This window comes from Chrysemys picta, chromosome 20, assembly GCF_011386835.1.
Source record: "Chrysemys picta bellii isolate R12L10 chromosome 20, ASM1138683v2, whole genome shotgun sequence".
Lineage (NCBI taxonomy): Eukaryota > Metazoa > Chordata > Testudines > Emydidae > Chrysemys > Chrysemys picta.
In genome coordinates, this window is record NC_088810.1 from 10765001 (window position 1) to 10783443 (window position 18443).

At 51.5% G+C, this 18443-nt stretch overlaps 1 pseudogene; it reads left to right on the forward strand.

The window, feature by feature from the left end:
* The first annotated feature begins 10997 nt into the window (after positions 1–10997).
* LOC135976720 (interferon-inducible GTPase 5-like) lies at positions 10998–12159 on the forward strand (annotated as a pseudogene).
* The last annotated feature ends 6284 nt before the right edge of the window (positions 12160–18443 follow it).

Consider the following 18443-nt stretch of genomic DNA (forward strand, 5'->3'; position numbering starts at 1 on the left):
TGATAAGGAATAACTCAGCCACAATTAAAAACATCCGCCAGCGGCAAGAGCTGCAATGCTAGTGACACATAACTCGAATATATATGTGGAAGCAGAGAAAGAACGGTCATGCATTGCATCCCCTTCCTGTCAGTTCTTTCTCTGTTTCCACATACATCATGGTCACATAGCTGGAAATTCATGTAGAATGGAGATATCAGGAGTTGATACATGTCAAACGGTCATTTTAACACACGTCCCAGGTAGATGGTTAAGAATCGAGTGAATACTGTGGAAAATTGTGTTTCTTGCTGCCAAAGAATAAAGAATAACACCTTTCAGCATTATAAATCCAAAATGTGAGCATCTTTAAGCATTATTAAACTTTAGTGTTATTATCGGGCTGTATAATTATGAACTTTTCTTTGTCATAACTGGTTCACATGTAATAAATAAGGTCCACAAAAGAAAAGTAACAGTGTTAACGCTTAATAGACTATGAAAGTGATGATGTCACACTCCAAGTGGGTAACGGTGAGGAAGGGGATTACTTTCCAAACAACCGGTCGAAAAAGGTCATTTTGTTTCCATGTAAACACTGTAACTAACTGTTTTAATAGGAAAGTGAGTGTATGTTACTAATCATTGAACCTTTAAGCAGTGGAAAGACGTGTTGGGATGGCTACAATGTGGTTTAAATCACCAACAATGTGGTGTGTCAGCCATCCTTAATGCTATAATGTTTGCAGTCGAGAGCACATAACAATATTCAAGTGCCCCATGGCAGAAAGAGGAAAAAGAAAACCCTCAGGAGCGGAGTATCATAAACAAAAGGCTGAGAAGGAAAAGGACCAAGCAAAACAGCAGGGATCCTTCCTGAAATGTCTTCTCTTTAATCCAAATAAAGATGGAAGCAGTGCACAGCATCCAGATGAAGGAATTTTACTTGGAGAGAAGGTTAGCTCACATCCGAATGGAAGCAGTTTGGAACATGAAGATGAAGGTATATTACTTCAAGATGAGGGTAGCTCACATCCACAAAAAAGCAGTTTGGAAACTCAAGATGACGGAAACTTACTTCTAGATGAAGGCAGCTCACAGCATCAGACTGATATGGAAGTGGAGAAAATTGAAGTACTTAAAACAGCCCTGGGAGAGGCATGGGGTTCCCAGTGTATGATGCCCACAAGGAAAGACATCGCCAGACACCTGAAATTCCCACACTTCTCACTTTGTAGCAAGAAAAAACCCCAAACAAACTACAGAAGAGAAATAAGTGTCCATTCGCTGGGCTCCCCTAGCTGAGAGCTAGTGCCCAGCACTACTGCTTACTGCAGGAACTGTGATCTCAGAAGCCATGTGATGTGTTATCAGAGAATCATAGGAATATAGGACAGGAAGGGACCTTGAGAGGGCATCTAGTACAGTCCCCTGCACAGAAGCAGAACTAAGTGTAACCCTTCTGCCAGGCCGAGTTGATAGCAGCATGGGCCGGGTTTAGTACATAGGGGTCCCCTCCCAACAGCGTAACCCAAAACCAGCTCAAACCCCTACCTAGTGACCTGGGAAAATCTTACATACACCCCTGGGCGCCTCGAAAAGGCAATACTTCCCCTCTCACAAGCACAGAGTCTCGGTGTAGCAGAAAATGTTTAACAACATGAGGTGAATGACATCAGCATTAAATTGGAAAAACACCAGAACTAGAATTCATAGACCAAACCATGAGCAAAGACTCACCCCAGCAAATTGGGCCGTGTCCTTTCCTGTTGGTTCTTGAAACCAGCAACCCAAAAAAACTCACCCAAAGTCCAAAAGTCCAACACCCCCCAAATGTCTTGGGTCCAGCAACCCAGGAATCACCCAAAGTCCAACAACACCCAAAGTCTCTGTCCCTGTTCAGTGCAGCCCCAGAGTTCAAAGGGGGGGGGGGGCACACAGGACGTTAAGGGGCACCTTACATGATCTGAGGCCGACCGGCTGCCTCTCCATAGGGTTCCGCCACAGCCTTCACCAGGAGCCAGTCCACTTCCACCAGCCATCCCATGAGCCACTCCTGCGCCCCACGAACTGCTCTGCTCTACCAGCTGCTCCACTCACCGACCTGTGAGCTGCTCCAACCGTCCCCGCAAGGCTCTGCAATGCTCGCTGCTCCTCGAGCCATACCCACAAACTGCTCCGCCAGCAGCTTAGTAATATAGCTTCAGGCTCCCCCACTAGTTAACACAGCACTCAGTGAGCTCAGCTCTTAGTGATTTCAGCTCTTAGTAGGGGAGCCCCAGTGCTAGTGCACCATTGGCCCAAAGTATCAGAGGAGTAGCCAGGCTAATCTGAATTTGTAAAAAGCAACAGAGGGTCCTGTGGCACCTTTAAGACTAACAGAAGTATTGGAGCATAAGCTTTCGTGGGTGAAGGTTGTGACAAAGTTCCTGCTCTATCTTGGTGGGTCCTGTGCTTATTGGCGGATTTTCTTGCCTCAGAGATTCACCATGTGGGTTGGGGAACAGCCCAGAGACCTTCCCCTGTCCAGGCCAATTGGGAGGTTTGGAGGGAACCCGGTCCCACCCTCTGCTCTGGGCCCTGTGGACTGCAGCTGTCTAGAGTGCCTCCTAGAACAGCTGCACAAGAGCTACAATTCCCTGGGCTACTTCCCCATGGCCTCCTCCCAACACCTTCTTTATCCTCACCATAGGACCTTCTTCTTGGTGTCTGTTAATGCTTATACTCCTCAGTCCTCCAGCAGCACGTCCTCTCACTGCCAGCTCCTTACACCCACACCACAAGCTGAAGTGAGCTCCTTTTTAAACCCAGGTGCCCTGATTAGCCTGCCTTAATTGAGTCTAGCAGCTTCTTGATTGGCTACAGGTGTTCTAATCAGCCTGTCTGCCTTAATTATTTCCAGAAAGTTCCTGATTGTTCTGGAACCTTCCCTGTTACCTTACCCAGGGAAAAGAGACCTACTTAATCTGGGACTAATATATCTGTCTTCTATCACTGTCCTGTAGCCATCTGGCCTGACCTTGTCACAATACCCACTTCATCAGATACAATAAGCTAAAGTGAATTCAGCTCAGCAGCCTATAACTATACTCCTAATAGAATCAAAGCTAGCTCTGATATTTAACAGTGGAGATAGTGGAAAACTTGTTGCAGGCTCACAAAAGGGGCCCACACCACCAAACACAAATATATGTCCCCAGCTTCTCTCAATTCACTGGGTTTTGGAACCGATGTCCCTCATCTAGTGAGTGCTACTTAAGTGATGGTGAGACCCTCTGTCATAAAACAGTTTCATTGTCCTTGATTCATATAATCAGGGTAACAACACTTTATTCCTTTTTCCCCAATAACAGAGAAACTAGGGATCCCACAACAGCCAAAGTGACCATTTGGGGCTGCCATGGGCTCAAGCTAGGTGGGGTGGGTGTGCCTATGCAAATAACTTCAGCCCCTGAAGATATTTTCCACACTAGCCATAATTCACCACCAGATGTCAGGATAGAGCTTATCCTGACCCTGCTTACATAAGTATTATCCACCATGACAGGTGTTCCTCTAACTTGTTCTTAAAAACCTCCAGACCTATATTTCGTTTGTGATCTGCTATGACCCTCAGATCCTTTTCTGCAGTATTCCATCCTAGGCAGTCATTTCCCATTTTGTATTTATGCTTATTGAATTACATCCTGTTTAATTCAGACCATTTCTCCAGGTTATCAAGACCATTTTGACTTTAAATCCTGTCCTTCAAAGTGCTTGCAACCCCTCCCAGCTTGGTATCATCCACAGTCTTTGTAAGTGTACACTCTATGCCATTATACAAGTCATTTATAGAGATATTGAACAGAACCAGACCCTGGAATAATCCCTGTGGGACCCCATTCAATATGCCCTTCCAGCTCAATTGTGAACCATTGATAACTGCTCTCTGAGTATGGTATTCCAGCCACTTGTGCACTCACCTTATATTAGGTTCATCTTGGCTATATTGCTCTAGATTGTTTATGAGAAGGTCATATGACTCAGTACCAAAAGCCTTATCAAAGTTGAAATATATGACATCTATTGCTTTCCCCCATCTACAAGACTTGTTACCCTGTCAGAGAAGGATATTAGGTTGATTTGACATAATTTGTTCCTGACAAATCCATGTTGACTGATAGTTATTACCTTATTATCTTCTAGGTGCTTACAAATTGATTGCTTGATTACACTGCTCTACAGCCAAAATGCTTCTGAAATAAATATAGTCAAACTTTACTAATTCTGGGTCACTGAGAACGACAATGATGCTTAAAATTGTTGATTGGCTCTAGTTTTCAAGATATGCTATTGGGTCAGTATATACGACCCTTCACTTGGGAATGGCGGAGGATAAGTGAGTTATAAAGGGAAGGGATATCAATATAAACCAGAAATGACTAAAATACATCTTTGACTGGATCTATGAATAAATCTATGACTGGGTTTGGACAGTACTTGCTTTTTAGGCAAAACAATGAATGATGCAATCTGAAGCTGGTATTGCGTCATATATGATATGAATTGCATCATGTTATTCCTAGAAGTCATGGATGATGCAATCATAACGAAGCTTGCATCACTCTGCTGAACAAATTGCCCTATATCAGCTCTAGAAATCATACAGTGTCGTGCTCTCGTAGGCTAGGTCTACACTACCCACCTGAATCGGCGGGTAGAAATCGATCTCTTGGGGATCGAATTATCGCGTCTCGTTGGGATGCGACAATCGATCCCTGAATCGATGTGCTTACTCCACCAGGGGAGGTAGGAGTCACAGGACCCATCAATGTCACAGGACCCACATTTTCTCCCATCCTAATCCTCTGAACCACACCTCATAACACAAGGTGAACAGAATGACCTTGTCAGGGATTTGGAACTACCCAAGAGTAAGGCAGAGCTGTTGGGCTCCAGACTACAGCAGTGGAATCTCCTGGCAGGTGATGTTAGGGTTTCCATGTTCCATAGATTCATAGATTCATAGATTCTAGGACTGGAAGGGACCTCGAGAGGTCATCGAGTCCAGTCCCCTGCCCGCATGGCAGGACCAAATACTGTCTAGACCTTCCCTGATAGACATTTATCTAACCTACTCTTAAATATCTCCAGAGATGGAGATTCCACAACCTCCCTAGGCAATTTATTCCAGTGTTTAACCACCCTGACAGTTAGGAACTTTTTCCTAATGTCCAACCTAGACCTCCCTTGCTGCAGTTTAAACCCATTGCTTCTTGTTCTATCCTTAGAGGCTAAGGTGACCAAGTTTTCTCCCTCCTCCTTATGACACCCTTTTAAATACCTGAAAACTGCTATCATGTCCCCTCTCAGTCTTCTCTTTTCCAAACTAAACAAACCCAATTCTTTCAGCCTTCCTTCATGGGTCATGTTCTCAAGACCTTTAATCATTCTTGTTGCTCTTCTCTGGACCCTTTCCAATTTCTCCACATCTTTTTTAAAATGCGGTGCCCAGAACTGGACACAATACTCCAGCTGAGGCCTAACCAGAGCAGAGTAGAGCGGAAGAATGACTTCTCGTGTCTTGCTCACAACACACCTGTTAATACATCCCAGAATCATGTTTGCTTTTTTTGCAACAGCATCACACTGTTGACTCATATTTAGCTTGTGGTCCACTATAACCCCTAGATCCCTTTCTGCCGTACTCCTTCCTAGACAGTCTCTTCCCATTCTGTATGTGTGAAATTGATTTTTTCTTCCTAAGTGGAGCACTTTGCATTTGTCTTTGTTAAACTTCATCCTGTTTAACTCAGACCATTTCTCCAATTTGTCCAGATCATTTTGAATTATGACCCTGTCCTCCAAAGCAGTTGCAATCCGTGACCGTCAAAAGGATCTTGTCCCATTCTTCTTCATGGAAGGTGATCTTGTAGCCTGCAACAACATCGATGGTGTGATGGCAGCCCTCAACATCGTTCACGATCCAGATGAGTGGAGACTGTTCATTGATTCATCGAAGACGACTCTTAAAGCTGTTTTACTGCATAATGGCAATGTTTTGCCATCAATTCCAGTTGGTCATTCAGTCCATATGAAGGAAACCTATGACAACATGAAACAACTTTTGAGGTGCATAAACTATGACCAACATCAGTGGCAGCTTTGTGGCGATTTGAAGGTTGTTGCTCTCTTGCTTGGTCTGCAGACTGGATACACAAAGTACTACTGTTTTCTCTGCGAATGGGATAGTTGTGCAAGAGATTCCCACTATATCAAGAAAGATTGGCCACTCCGACAGTCATTGGAGCCTGGGAGGAAAAGTGTTCAGCATCCACCACTTGTTGAATCAAGGAAGATTTTGTTACCACTCTTACACATCAAGCTGGGTCTGATGAAGAACTTTGTTGAGGCCATTGACAAAACACAAGCAGCTTTCAAGTACCTCCGTGGAAAATTTCCAAGGTTAAGTGAAACTAAGATAAAGGAAGGTGTCTTTGTTGGTCCTCAGATTCGTGAACTTCTTCGAGATGATACATTTGACCATGCACTGCGTGGCAAGGAAAAGACGGCATGGAAAGCCTTCCAGTTAGTGGCAATCAATTTTCTCGGAAACAACAGGGCAGAGAACTACAGGTTGTTGGTGGAAAACCTCCTCAAGGCATACAAAAGCCTTGGTTGCAACATGTCATTAAAGATACATTTTTTGCACTCTCATCTAGATTTTTTTCCACTTAACTGTGGAGCAGTGAGTGACGAGCACGGCGAGCGATTTCACCAGGACATTGCAACAATGGAGAAACGCTATCAGGGCAAATGGAGCCCATCAATGCTTACAGACTATTGCTGGACAGTGACAAGAGATGCTCCATTTAATGAATACAAGAGACAGCCAAGAAGCGCCGAGTAGACACTGAATAGGACTAAACTATGTACATAATAGTTTTTTGCCTTTTGTGTCATAATAAATTTTATTTATATAACCCCTTTGCTGATTTTTAAAGTGTTACATAAACAGGACAGGTGAAATATTATCATGTAAAGCAACCATAAACACATGAAAAGACCTAGGTTTACAATTTATGATTAACACTCTACTATCTACAAAATATACATAGACATAAAATGTAAAAAACTTAAATATCTTAGAAACAGTAGCCAATCAGTTGTTTTAATTGTCATATTTGAATTCAGCACATCAAAATACATAATAAATAGCACATTTTATCTCTGAAGCAGACGACTTCTCAAAAATTGTAGACCAGTGTTATCATTAGAAATAAACCATCAGAAATACCCATTGCCTCCTGAGGGGAGGGGGAGGGTGCCGCCTGTCTCCTGCAGCAGCTCTGATTGGCTGCCGTTCCCCAGGAGGTGGGGCAGTGGGTATTTCTGATGGAACAACAGTGACACCTGGTGGCCAGTCTGGGTAACGTTTCCTTCAGTAGCACCGCAGTGACATCCAGTGGCGAATTAGGGTAATGCACAGAGTGTATTTTCTAAGTGGAACAGCAGTGACTGTGTATTGCATCCGAAGAAGTGGGCTGTAGTCCACGAAAGCTTATGCTCTAAGAAATTTGTTAGTCTCTAAGGTGCCACAAGTACTCCTGTTCTTTTTGTGCATTGCATGTTACTACTGCTTCATTAAGTAATAAAATCTGAATATAGAGCAGTTGCACTGGGAGCCAGGACTCCTGGTTTCTATTGTGAGCTCGATGTCTATAGTTGTTGTGCAATCTTGAGTAAGTCACTTATTTTCTCTGTGGTGCACTTTTCCTCCTGTGAAAGGGGGAATCCTGCTCCTTTGAGGTCTATGGCACAAACCCCACTAGCTCCAATGGGAGCAGCGCTGTGCCCCGAGAGGGATCACAGGGTTAATTCATATGTAGAAAGCTCTGTGGTGAAAGGCTCAAGAGAGACTAGTTCATTATTAGTCAGTAATTCAAGGGCAGTGGGAGCAAGACAAATAGTTCATTAGACAGTGAGAAATTGAGTGAGGGGAGAGGGGACCTTAATTTTGTCTTATGATTTAAGAACAAACCTGCGTACCTCACTGGGAGATTCTTCCCCTGAGACTCAGGCAGGTTTCTGTGATTCCCAGACCACCCTGGCCTCTCTTCACTTTCCTGCCGGGTGTTAAACGAGGTGACTGATGTCTGTCACGTGTGATTCGGTTCCTCTCAGCCTTTCTTTGCACTGTGTGTGCAGTGGAGTGGTTGGTTGTGGGAGGTGTCACAGGCTGGCTGGCTCCTTAAGGCAAGCCAAGCTCAGCCTGGCCTGTGAGCTAGCAGCTAGCTCCCCGCTGTGGGCGATAGGGCAACTTAACGATAATTGGTGACCCCAGCTGGGCCAGGGCCAGGAAAAGACAATAGGGAGGGGGAACAACTCAGTTAGGGGCAACTCCAGTAGAGAGGGCTGCTGTGTGTGTGTGTCCAGGGGCCAACATCTGGTTAATTATGGAGAACCCAGCTGCAGCCAGAGCTGTGGTGTGAATACCGATGCTCCACAATTGTGTCACTCACACAGGAACCTGGCTTTGGTTCTTGGCTGGACATTCAGCTTAGCAGGTTCATTTCATGCCGGCGGTACTGCCCGGGCCTGTGAACCTCTGGCTCCTTGGGGTCCTGTTGGAAGCCGTCCCCATGGGGGAGCAAGTAGCAGCTGTCAACAGCAGGAATCTGGAGTCAGGGCCAGGCCATGATGTTTTGCTACCCAGGGTGTGGCTGTGCCCTACCCCGAGTGTGTCGGGTCTCTGCACTGTGTGTCTGTGCCTTGCACCGAGCGTGTCCGGTCTCTGCACCATGCGTCTGCGCCGTGCACCGAGCGTGTCCGGTCTCTGCACCGTGCGTCTGCGCCGTGCACCGAGCGTGTCCGGTCTCTGCACCGTGTGTCTGCGCCGTGCACTGAGCGTGTCCGGTCTCTGCACCGTGTGTCTGTGCCGTGCACTGAGCGTGTCCGGTCTGTGCACCGTGTGTCTGTGCCTTGCACTTAGCGTGTCCGATCTCTGCACCGTGTGTCTGTGCTGTGCACTGAGCGTGTCTGGTCTCTGCACTGTGTGTCTGTGCCTTGCACTGAGCGTGTCCGTTTTCTGCACCGTGTGTCTGTGCCGTGCACTGAGCGTGTCCGGTCTGTGCACCGTGTGTCTGTGCCTTGCACTGAGCGTGTCCGTTCTCTGCACCGCGTGTCTGCGCCGTGCACTGAGTGTGTCCGGTCTCTGCACCGTGCACTGAGCGTGTGTGCTATCTGCCCTCTGTGAATCTGCCATGCACCGGCATGTGTGTGTGTGTGTGTGTGTGTGTGTGTTTCCCTGCCGCCCCATGCTGGAGGGGCTGAGTCTGCTCTTTCTCTCTCTCTCTCTGGGTGAGAGAGAGGGTCCCCCTGCGGGTATGATGTGTGTGTGTGTGTGTGTTGTAAATACACACTGTCACCCCCTGACTGCATGGTGACACTTAGGGCTGTGTGTCCACATGGAAACGCGCGCGGGGGGGAGGGGGCAAGTATCTAGGCCCCGCTCTGTCCCTCCCCTCGGGGTGAGGCCCGGCCCTGCTCCCTCACCAGCTGCTGCTTTCACTTTCCCTTTCCCCTGCTCGCCGATCAGGAGCGAGCCGGAGCCGGAGCCGGAGCCGGAGCGGGGCCGCAGGAGGGAGCCGGGGGCCCAGACAAAGGCAGGCGGGGGAGGCCCCGGCAAAGGGGGGGGGCAGGAAGAGGGGGAGCGAGGAGCAGCGGAGACACTGCGGGCGGGGCGGGGTGAGCTGTGCCCACAGATTGCTGCCCCTTCCCGGAGACCAGCAACCCCACCTGAGCGCAGCCCAGCCTGGGGGAGGTAAGAGATTCCCCCTGCTTGGGATTTTCCAGCCCCCACCTCAAATTCCCCCTCCCCCCCCTTAGTGGTCAGCTGCAGTGTTGCCAATTTAGCCATTTTCCACCCCCCCTGTACACTGGCACATCCCCTCTCCTGTCAGTCCCTGGGGAACACCCGGCCCCCGGGCCCCTTCGCTCCCCCCCGGTGTGGCTGCAGTTCAGGGCTGTGTTAGGGGCAGCTGCTAGGCCGCCCTGCAGAGGAACTCGTGCTGGGGACGGTGTCTGGTCTGTGGCCCGTGGGCGGGCGGATTAGATGGGCCCCAGGGCAGTCCCCTTCCGGCTCCGCAATCCATGAAATCTGCATCTTTCACTGCAAAAGTTGCGGCTGAAAAAACTGTGCCCAGCTCTGGGTCCTTAGACTCCTCCTTGGCTTCAGTTGAAATAGCCGGGCCCCGATTCCAGTGTCCTCTGTTCCTGTGCGCGGAGCTGGGATGTGGCTGAGAGAGCCGTGCGCTCCCCGTCTTCCTGCCAGGCCTTTGGGGCGAGCGAGAGCAGCTGCAGGGCTCCCCACGGCTCCTCTGAGCTACAGGGCAGCCAAGGGAGAAGGCTGGGTCTGAGCCTGGCTCTGCCTGTTCACAGCTGAGATATTGTCCCCGTCAGCAGCAGGGTGCTGGGCTGGCTCGAAAATCTCCCCACTTATTTCCGAGAGTTCGTGGGAGCTGAGATCTAGTGAAAATTCTCACCTGTGGGGCTGCGCAACGCTCAGAATAATGGAGGCCCTGATCTCAGACAGGGTCTGTGCAGCACCTGACACAACGGGGCCCTGATCTCAGCCAGGGTCTGTGCAGCACCTGACACAACGGGGCCCTGATCTCGGCCAGGGTCTGTGCAGCACCTCGCACAATGGGGGCCCTGATCTCGGACGGGGTCTGTGCAGCACCTGACACAACAGGGCCCTGAGCTCGGTCGGGGTCTGTGCAGCATCCGGCACAATGGGGTCCCGATCTCGGTCGGCGTTTCTATGCACTACACTACAAATAATAAATAAGGATTAAAACCAAACAACTCCTGTTTTTTCCACACTGCCCCTGCCTCATTCAGTGCATGGGTCAGGTACGCAAGGGGCAGAGTTAAGGTTACATGGGCTATCATAAATTTGCCTTTTCCTAACGTTTGAGGCCTTGACTCTGCACTGTTGGCGCAGCATTTTCCGGACGTAGCCTTAACTAGGAGCTGAAATGTTTCTTCTTCTGTGCCGCAGACTGAGCGCCATGGCTCTCGATGGGTTCAGAGCCGCTGTCTATCAAGGGAGCCTGACAGACGCGATTTCTAATGTGCAGCAGAGAACACCAGAGTCGTTTAACAGCCACACCCTCCACATCGCCATCACGGGGGAGTCGGGCTCCGGGAAGTCCTCCCTCATCAACGCCATGCGGGGGCTACGTGCTGGTGATGAAGGCGCTGCTGAAACCGGGATGCTCGATACCATGACGATGCCGGTGGCTTATCAAGATCCCGTCCTTCAAGGCGTCACCCTCTGGGACCTGCCAGGGGTGGGGACACTCTATTTCCCTCTAAACACCTACTGTGAGGCGCTCAATTTGAGCCAATACGACTTCTTCATCATCGTCGGCTCCCAGCGCTTCCGCTCCGACCATGCCAGGCTGGTCCGTGAAATCCAGAGAGTGGGCAAGAGGTTCTACTTTGTGCGCTCCAAAGCCGACATGGACCTGGACGCTTCCAGGAGGCAGCGTCCCTCCAGCTACAACGAGGAGAGGATCCTGGAGCAGATCAGGGAGGATTGCAGGAGAGGCGTAGCAGCTGAACGAGTGGGCCACCCACCGGTTTTTGTCGTGTCCAGCTGGGAACCCAACCGCTACGATTTCCCACTCCTGCGACAAACTTTGCAGATGGAGCTGCCGCGCCTGAAGAGACACGCCTTCCTGCTTAGCCTGCCTGCTGTCGCCTCGCCCATCATCAACCAGAAAAAAGCCGCCCTGAAGGGGGGGTGGCACTGGTTACCACGTCCTTCATGCTGCGGAAGCATTTGGCCTCTGTAGCTGACGACACCCAGCGGGTTCTGAGCAAAGCACTGGAGGCAGAAAGGGAAAACACGATCTAGGATTTGGTGTTGCATTGGATGAGCCTGCTGCTGTCTAGAAGACACAATCTTTGATTTCAGGCAGGAAAGATTCATGCTTCTCCCTCCAGAAGTTGCATGTTCAGCCCCCATAAACCATCTGGGGCATCGTTGCACACCAGTCAAAGCCCCCATCATGAAGGAGACAGACTCAGTGACAGCTCAACGCTCCTGAAGTTTTACCGCACAAGGAATGAGGCAGCTTCCTTCTTGACATGCATACAACAAAAATAAAATTATACTGAATCCGGTTCTATCAACCTAGGACCCGCTGGGCTCCTCCATCCCTTCTGTATCTGAGCACCTTACAACCATGAATGGACCGGATCCCCGCACTGGGTCAAATCAGCTGCCACTCCATTGGAGTCAACGGGGCCAGATCCCAGCTGGGGTCAATTGTCCGTAGCTCCATTGCAGCTTAGAAGCTGAAGGCCTTGTCCTCATGGGAAAGTTTTTCGGTATAACCTAAGGTGTGAATTGAAACCGATAGAATGATCCTGGTGTAACCTCGTGTGTGGACGCTCTCACTCCGGCAGAACAGTGGCTTTCTTTCAGTTTCGTTGATGTCACTTTGGGGGGGGGTTAAGCTGAGCCGGAGAATGTCACTGTTCTACCGGCACAAGAGCGTCCCTGGGGCAGGGGGTTAGAGCAGCAGACCCAGTACACCTATCCGTTGAAGACAAGGCCTAAAAGCCTCATTAAAATCCTGCCCTGTGAATCTGGCCAGTGGCGTTTTGCTGCAATGCTGGGGCAGTGGTTTGCTGTGTGGGGTGTTTCATGCTGACCAGAATCATCTGGTTGTTTCCTTGCACTTTTTCTTGGCCTGTTTGTTGACTATCTATTGCCAATAGTCTTACACTTAGATTGAAAGCTCTTCCGGGAGGGCCTTTGTGTTATATCTTCGTACAGCGCCTGGCACAATGGGGCCCTGGTTTCTATTTGCTACCGCAAATTTGGTACCGTGTGCCATCGCTGTATCAACAGAATGACAGTCAGTATCGATTCTAATCAGAGCGTCTTGCCATCATGTGACGCTTTATTGACTCATTCACTCCCTGCCGCAGATCATGTTTAACGTAATAATGCTGTTAGATCCCACCCCGCCAGCCAGCGCGTATCCGTTTACCTTCATTCCCTAATCTCGGTATTTGTTGCCTTTGGTTGACAGTCACCGCGCTGGTTTAATAAAGGTGCATTAAACACACACCGCTGCCTGCAGCTTCTTGGGCATCTCTCTGGCTTGAGATACGGGGCTCTCACTGGTATCCACAGTCGCGCTCGGCAGGGGAAAGAGCCCTCAGTATCACTGCCATACGCAGCTGGGAACGTGCACCCATCACTATAGCCTGCAAATCCGTAGGGATCCGCTGTATAACTTAGACCATTTTTGCGATACGCGGGTGGAGGCGGATACCAATTTTGTATCCGCGCAGGGCTCTGACAGTAAAAGCCGTTTGGGCAGCTGTGAGGAACCGCGGTGTGGACCCTCCACCTGCCCTGGGCAAGTGGAGGGACCCAGGCTCCCCACAGTTGCCAGCGCAGCTCTCCCGGGCCTGGCTCCGGTGGCTGGGGAAGGGAGGGGGTTGAAGCTTCAGCCTGGGCATGGTAAGAGCCGGGTGGGCAGCTGTAGGGAGCAGCTGCAGACCCTCCACCTGCCCTGGATGGGGGCCCGGAGCAGCCCCGGGGCAGCTCCACAGGTCACCTCCTTTCCCTCCCCCCCGCCCCCCGGCCAGGCCAGCATGGAGCCCAGCCGGGAGCTCTGGGGAGCCGCGGCAGACCCTCCACTCCCTGCCGTGTTCCTGCCCCCCAGGCTCCCCACCCGGCTGAGGGCAGGTGGAGAGTCCACGACACCGCACCGGCTCCCCACAGCTGCCCATGCAGCCCTCCCCGGCCCGGATCTGGCAGGGGTGGAGGGTGCCTCGAAACCTCAGCCTGCCCCGATGTAAAGCCCTGCAAAGCCTCTCATATCTGTAGATCTCCACAGATAATTTTTGCGGAGTGCACATCGGATATGGAGACACATTTTTGTAGCGGCGCAGGGCTCTACCCGTAATAAACAAACTCCCAGACGCCGCACCGGCTTCATCATCTGGGCAGATTTCAGCTGCAGCTCCAGTTGGAGTCCTCCTGGAATATGTGGTCCAGTTCTGGTGTTGGCACGTTCCAAAAGGGTGTTGAAAAAGCTACAAGGATAACATGCCTGACCCTGAAAGCACGATCGGATTGGTTAAGCGGTGCCTTGATCATTGTCTGTAAGAAACTCTGTGGGGAGATTGATTTTACTAGAGGAGGGGGGGCAAACATTTTGGCCTGAGGGTCACATTGGGGACTAGAAATTGTATGGTGGGCCATGAATGCTGACAAAATTGGGGTTGGGCTGAGGAAGGGGTGCAGGTCCTGGCTGGGGGTGCGGGCTCTGGAGTGGGGCTGCGGATGAGAGGTTTGGGATGAAGGAGGGAGCTCTGGGCTGGGATCGAGGGGTTTGGAGAGCGGAAGGGGGATCAGGGCTGGGGCACGGGGTTGGGGCCTGGGGAGAGGCTCAGGGGTGCAGGCTCCAAGCGGCACTTGCCTCAAGTGGTTCCTGGAAGCAGTGACATGTCCCTTCTCCGGCTCCTACGCGTGGTGCGGCTCCCGGCCCAGTGCCCCGGCTGGAGCGAGGCCGAGCCGCGTGGTGTGGCCCCCACCCCCTCCCCAGAGGGAGATTGCGGACCAGCTTAAAATGGCTCCGGCCCGAGGGCTGTAGTTTGCCCATCCATGTGTTAGAGGAATTTTTGACAGGGTTAGACAAAGACAGAACCAGACCCAGGGGTTGGAAGCTGAAGCTAGACAAATTCAGACTAAAAATAATTCCCCACCTCTCCCATCTGCATTTGCCCTCTAGCGGCCCTGGGCCATGGTGTGTCAGGGACTTTGTCCCCCGTACAAGGGGAGAGTAACGGGGGGTCCGGGCTGGGGAGAGAAAGGGCCGGGGCTGCCCCAACCCAGGATTTTGTGGCTGGGGGCGGGGGGGGAGGGGAAGTGGCACCGGGAAGGGAGAGGGGGTTCAGGGAGCTGCCTGTTTGCACCCTGTGCATGGACAGGCTGCAGGTTTGGAATGCTGGAGGTGCTGTGGAAATATGGGTACAGTCCTGCCATGGTGGGGGGGGTCTCTCTATGGTTACGGCTGTCCCGTGGGGTGTGCGCGGTCTCTCTGTAATTAGAGTCTTTACATGGTGGGGATTCTCTATGGTTAGAGCAAGGGGGGCTGGGAGCCAGGACTCCTGGGTTCTAGCCCCAGCTCTGGGAGGGGAGTGGGGGTCTAGTGGGTTACAGCGGGGGGCTGGGAGCCAGGACTCCTGGGTTCTTTCCTCACCCATGGGAAGTGAGTGAGGGTTAGTGGGTTACAGCAGGAATGGCTGGGGGTCTGGACTGATGGGTTCTATCCCCAGCTCTGGGAGGGTAATGGGGTCTAATGGGTTAGAGCAGGGGGTGGAGTGGAGCTGGGAGTCAGGACTCCTGGGTTCTTATCCCGGCTGGGGGAGGGGATTGTGCTGAGCAGTGATGGCACAGCCTGAATGGGCCACAAACACTGTGTTCCCTTTTCTCTCGGGCAGGGGGTGACATGTCTGCAGCGTATTTGCATTCGGGGGTGGGGGGTGGCTCTGCTTTCCACTCACCCTGCAGTGGGGAGGAACACAGCACCCGAGCTCTGGGAGCACCGTGCCTGTAGCTCAGACAGATGTAAGAAGCTTGTTGCACAGTTGGATTCCCACTCGGTCTTTTTTTCCGCGTTGCCTGATACATCGAATGGTTCAGAACACCTGCATTGGTTGCCCACTGAAGTGATGAATGAGCTGAGGGGAAGAGGGTTCTTGTCCCAGAATCAGGCTACACAGAACTAAACCAACCAGTTCAATATCTCGTTGGGAATCTCGGGGTGAATGACGAGGACACACGCAATGAAGGCAAAGCAAAGCCTCGATGATTTTTATTAAAATCAGCGATAAAGCCAGAAACGCTCCAACCCACATAACCAGATAGGAATAAGACAGTACTGGGGATATCTATGGTATCATTCTTAGCATATGCTCTTAGGCAAACTAAACATGACATTAAACACGAAACTAGCAAATAATAACAAATGAGTAACTGTTCCCCAGGAGTGCAAGGCTCAGAAGGCGACTCCACATGCCTTTGCTGCTGCAAACTGCCCTTGCTTGTGACAGGTCTCTGTGTGGAGCCACAGCCTTCTCGATAGACAGGGTGGCCAGCAAAGAGAGCCTGTCGTCTCCCATGGTCAGTCGCAAATAGGTTTTTATGAGCTTCAACGTCAAGAAGCTCCGTTCGCTGCTCACCAGCAAAACGGGCCTGGTTAACAGGCTCCTGACCAGCCCTTTCGTTTGATATATAAAACCACAGCATCCGAGATGAACATGTACTTGACCCTTAACCTTTAGCCCCAACTTTTCTAGCTTGCAGAGACAGTTGTGCCTGAACTCTTTGAATCAAAATGGTTATTGTTAACACCCTCTTGACCATGGCACCCTGGGGGTCGCCCACATGTAAGGCCGGCCCTGGGGATGGGATCTGCCCCATGGCTGAGGGGTGACCAGTACCGGGTTTATAATGGTGCCAATGGCGCCAGGCCCACACGGGGAAGGGGCCCATTATGGACCCGTTTAGCCCATCCACACAGCTGGGACTGGTCCCTTGCCCAGGGCAGTCCAGTGCCCAGGCCTTGCTGTGCCAGTGGCTCCCAGCCAGCAGGTTCTGCTTGCCTGTAGGGGGCTCACTGCCCAGCAGCCGGGCTCTGCCATGTGGGCTGGGCAGGGATGCTGCCTGTGGCCGGGCTAGGTGGGCTTTCGGGGGTTGTGTCCCAGTGGTCTGCCCTGCTCCCAGCGTGGCAGCAGCTGAAAATAGTTACTTAACCCATTGTCATTTCCCCCTTCCCCTCTCCCCCCCCAGCCAGGCAAGTGGGTACTGAAGGCCCCACTCCAGCTCTGGCCTGGCTGATCGTGCCACTCGCGGGGGGCTGGAGCGATTCCCGACCGGGACCGGCCCTGGCCATGCTGCCGGCTCAGCCTGCTGGACATTGTAACGGGGCCGCTGAGTGCGGCTGGGGGGCAGGGTGCAGGGAAGTGGGTCTCGGGGGTTTGTAGGGGGGGTGCTGGGCAGTGAGGGAGTGGGGGTGTTGGCCAGGGGGGAGGTTTGTGTGTTTTGGGGTGCTGGGCAGTGGGGGATCTGTGGGGTGGTGCTGGGCAGTGAGGGGGTAGGGGGTGCTGGCCAGGGGGGAGGTTTGTGTGTTTTGGGGCGCTGGGCAGTGGGGGAATCTGTGGGGGGGCGCTGGGCAGTGGGGGATCTGTGTGTGGGGGTGCTGGGCAGTGGGGGGGTCTGTGGATGGAGAGGCGCTGGGCGGAGGGTGGCGGCGTGGTCTTGGAGAGGTCTCTGGGTGGCAGGAGTGCTGGGCATAGGGGACTGTGGGGGGCGGTCTCTGGGCAGGGGGGCAGTGTGGTGCAGCGCACTGGCTGCCTTCAGAGTGGGGTGGCCAGAAAGTGGCAGCTGCTGGCTGGGCCCCGAGTTCTGGAGGCAGTGCTGCTGTCAGCAGCTGCCCCGAAGTCACAGTGGGCCCGGTACTGACTGATGAGTCATTGAAAGAGTTCCTGCTTGTACAGTACAGCGTTAGGCACACATCTTCCCAAGATTTTCATGGCTACTTGGTGAGCAACCAACCACTGCTGAGAAAGATTCGCTCTACCGAGGAATGTGCCTGGGTACAACAGGAAGAGATGCCGTAGAAAAGGCCTGACTGCATGTAAAAAGGTACATTTCAATTTGATGTACATTTATTTTTGAGGCCTTTACACTTGTTGTTTATAAATGTTAGGTAGTCAAGGTAAAAAGAAACTGTTTAGTAGAAACTTGTACCCTCGTCCCCCTCCAACCCCCTCTGCCCTTGGCAGTGTTCTCTATTTGGGAACTTGAAATAGGGTAATGCTAAAACTGTCAAAGGTCTGCAAACATTTCGCAGTGGAACCATTATCCCCATCACACTGTAACACAATGTGCAGGAGAGGGGAGGAGCCCTGAGGAGTCACATGGCAACTGCGTGGCCTAGTGGGAGACCCCGGGACTGGGACTATCCCTAGCTCTGCCACTGGCCTGCTGGGTGACCTTTGGCAAGTCACTTCCCTTCCCCATGCCTCAGTTTCCCATCCATGAATGGGGGACAATGATATAAAATTCTTTGAGATGTCCTGGTGAATAGCACTGTGTAAGATTTAGGTATTAGCATTACCTGGCCATAGGGTGCCTCAGCTGCACATCTGCATGATAATTACAACTGCCTAAATGACCATGAACTCCTACAAACATTTCTCTTCCTGTTGGAAACACCCAGGAGCCTGATTGACTAAAAACATGGTTCCGGCAGAGTTGTGGTTGCCCAGAGGTACATTGGGCCTTTCCAAAACATCCAATTCAGCACAGCTCAAACGTCTGGAAGCCAGGAAATACAGAGTAGAGGTAAACGCCCAGCCAACCCGAACTCAGCACCCCGGAGCTGGCA